Source organism: Octopus bimaculoides, chromosome 2, assembly GCF_001194135.2.
Source record: "Octopus bimaculoides isolate UCB-OBI-ISO-001 chromosome 2, ASM119413v2, whole genome shotgun sequence".
Lineage (NCBI taxonomy): Eukaryota > Metazoa > Mollusca > Cephalopoda > Octopoda > Octopodidae > Octopus > Octopus bimaculoides.
Window position 1 is genome coordinate 44,958,785 of NC_068982.1, and position 4,119 is coordinate 44,962,903.

Consider the following 4,119-nt stretch of genomic DNA (forward strand, 5'->3'; position numbering starts at 1 on the left):
TTTACATAACACGTTTGTCTATGTACGCTCGGGGTTCATTTTGAGCAGGCGATAGAACCTCCTTAAATTTGTATATTCTCTGTGGTAAAATTAACGACATCCTCTCTTGCTTATCTTAACCGTGTCTTGTTACTGAAAGATTCTTCAATCTGCTCCAGCAATTTTATAATTGCAGTGCAGATTTCGTTAACATATACTATGTTGGTTTCATTACTATATACGAGTTTTCTTTTCGTACAACATACTAAAAAAAAGCAAATAATTTGTAAGATACAGAAATTAATTTATTTCTCAAACGCGTGATAATGCTATAAATAGCGTGATCAGGATAAATTATCCATTTATTGCGGAAAAATACGTTACTGGCCAGCCATGAGACTCGAACTCACATCTCTGTGATTACGTGTCAAATGTTTTACCATTAAACTAAACTGCTCCACAGAGATGTGAGTTCGAGTCTCATGGCTGGCCAGTAACGTATTTTTCCGCAATAAATGGATAATTTATCCTGATCATGCTATTTATAGCATTATCACGCGTTTGAGAAATAAATTTATTTCTGTATCTTTCAATACATCTCAACGCTTCTAAAAACAAACTTTCATCGTGCAGTTAACTTGTATTTCCATCTTCAGATTTTCTGCACGCATTCTCTGAAAGGAGTTGGGGGACAACTAGCGGGTTGCCATAGCGGTTGTTATTGAAAAATTCTGCTCCAGCATGGACATGAACAGAACTTGTAACTTGTTGAAGATCAAAAACATTTTCTATTTTTGGATTCGAAATACAAAACTAATAGCTGCCCTTCTGTCCACGAATTTCAGTATATTTCTAAATCAGTACACACATATATGCATACATACGTACGTACGTACATACGTACATGCGTAAACGAAAGAACAAATCCGCATATACATTAGTAAGTACGTGAGTGTCCGTACACACTGTTAATACACGGGTATGCTATCCTTGGTTCTACCCTAGTGTCCTTATTAAAATGCCTCGATTCTGTTGGATCACGCAAATAATTATGTGTGTATATTATGTGTGCATATGCATATGTGTATGTGTGTTTAGTTCTTTCTTGGAACGGTGAAACCAGAAGCAGATAAAGCTATAGATAATAGCGTATAAATATTGAATTTAAAAAAACCCTTTTAGATAGAAAATTCGGAACTGCCTGTGAGACACGAACTCGTATCTTCTGTAAACAGGACAAAAGTCCTACAGTTTACTAAAGGTATCCTTCGAATTTCGTATGACGTTAACAATATGTGTGTGTGTGTATTCGAAGTTGAAAATTCACTATTTGTAAATTCTGGCTTGTAAGTGTTATTTTCTTTCTAGCCAGAACGAACGTATGCGAGAAACTTCGGAGTAGCGTAACGGAAATCATCAACTTCGAATGAACACACACACACACACACAAACACACACAGGGCTGGCTCAAAGTACCGGCAACTCGGGCAGTCGCCCGGGGCACCATGTGCTAGGGGGCGCGAAGGAGGGTGTGACAAAGACAAGGAAATTTTCACGACCGTCATCTTGTACACGACCAAGTTCAGCTTGCCCGGGGCGCCAGCAACCCTAGCCCCTGCATACACACACGCACACATACACACACACACACACACACATGCACACACGTACACAGGCATACATGCATAAATACAGGGTGTCCCAAAAGTCACTGACAGGTTTCAATTTTTAATTATTTCCTTAACTTCACAAATAAATGCGTGGAATTTTGATATAATATAAAGGACATAATGGAAATTAATTTGCACAAGTCGAAATTTTGCGACACCACAAAATCACACATGAAAAATGACATCGCTTAAATGGCAGCCATTTTCGGCTTCGCACGCCCGTGCTCTTCCCAAAACTTGCACCATAACATCCTCAAGAGTTTCAGACCCTACTTCTCTGATTTCTCTATTGATGTTCTCTTTCAGTTGCACCAGGGTCTCCAGTTTGTTGACGTAAACCCTCTCTTTCAGATATCCCCACAAGAAAAATCCGGGTTTGTCAAATCTGGGTAACGTGAAAGCCGATTGATATTGCCCTAGTGGGAGATTATTCTCTCTCCAAAGCACTGCCGTAGCAACTGCATTGTTTCTCTTGCGGTATGAGCAGTTACCCCGTCTTGCCGGAATCATGTGTGAGGTCTACTTTGAATGGCCTTCACGTTCCTCAGATTTTTTTCTTGTGGGGATACCTGAAAGAGAAGATTTACATCAATAAACACACTAAAGACAAACTGGCCATGACTTCCCACCCTCCGTTACAGCTGTCCATGCTACGTCATACAACCTTTATAGAGTTCACAGAGCACTGAGCAGTAGTCATGATGGTATTTTGATATTCGGCGCGAATCATCGTGATACAAGTAACTCTTTCCCAATATTCAGATACCTTCCAGTCTTCACTGAGTTGTCTAATATACGTGAAGGTGAAGGCGCGTGGCTTAGTGGTTAGGGTATTAGGCTCGCGATCGTAAGGTTGTGAGCTCGATTTCTAGTAGTGCATCGTGTCCTTAAGCAAGACACTTTACTTCATGTTGCTCCAGTCCACTCAGCTAGCAGAAATGAATAGTAGCCTTGTCACCTTCTGTGTCACGCTGAATCTCCCTGGGAAATACGTAAGGGTTTCGCGTGTCTGTGGAGTGCTCAGACACTTGCACGTTAATTTCATGAGTTGGCTGTTCCAATGATCGGTTCAATTTGAACCTTCATCGCTCGTAACCGACGAAATGCCAGTTTTTTTTTGTTTTCTTTTTGTCTAATATACATATCAAAGATGTCAATGAAAACAGCCTTCCATATAAATGATTAACAAAGGGCATGTTTTGGTTATTCATGTCAGTGCCACATACAGACACAAGTTTAACTTTATCAGTAGTAATAAAAGGAAAATTTAAATTCTATTTGAATCCGAAGGAATATTTTTTTATTCTTCTATTCAGTAATTCTCTAAAAGATTCATCTGAAACCAAATATCATGAGTTAGAAAGATCAAACTTAATTGTTACTATTAGGAAAATCCTAAGTTCAAGTAAGTAATTATTAAATAAAAATTTTTACGCAGCATTTAAAATTATACTTGATCTCATTTTATGGATGTAATTATCTTTCCACTTATATTACAGCTAAAACAAGAATTAAATGATTATTAATATTAAAACCCGGAAAGAGTAGAGAAAACAGCATAAGGTGTTTGGTTAGCTATTACGTTCTGAGTTCAAATACTGCCAAGTTTGACTTGGCTTTTCATCTTTTCGGTGTCGATAAATCAAGTACCAGTTGAACAAATGAGATAGCTCCCGCACTCCCAAATTTCAGGCATTGTGCCTAAAGCAGAAAGAATTGAAAAGATAAGGTTTTTAAACCCCAAAACAGTGGAGAAATTCGTAAACGTTATTAGGTTAGTTATTTTACTGTCTCAGTAAGGTCGCGAGCTGACAGCATCGTTAGCGCGCTGGATGAACTGTTTAGCGGTATTTCGCCCGTTGGTACGTTCTAAGTTCAAATTCCGCCGAGGTTGACTTTGTTTTTCATCCCCTTTTGGAGTCGATAAGTTAAGTAGCATAGCAGATGAGCACTGGGGACGATATAATCGACTCGAACTCTTCCCTGAGATTGCTAGCCTTGTGCCAAAATGTGAAATCATTATTAGTTTCTGAGTTTAAATACCGCCGAGATCAACTTTGCTTTTCCTCCTTCCGGAACTGATAAAGTAAAATAACAGATTGAAATCGATTTAATTATTGACTATTTATATCTTTATCCAAAATTTGAGGCTTCTGTCTATGTTAGAAATCTTTAATCATTGTTCAATGAAGTGAAAAATTTGTAGAATTTAATCTTGTCCTAATAAGTTCTGGGCCCAGATCATTACAGATCCTCATCCATGTTTAAGAGTTGGAAGAAGGCAGTCTGAGTCAAATGCTTCTTTTGGCTGTCTCCACACGTATACTTGGCCGGTGGTCGGAAATAAGGTAAAGGATGACTCGTCCGAGAAAATAAGATTCTTCCACTGCTCTAGGGACCAATTCTGTAGGTTTTTACTCCACTCTAAATGCTTTGCAACGTTTGTTTTTGAAAGTAGTGGTTTTCTGAT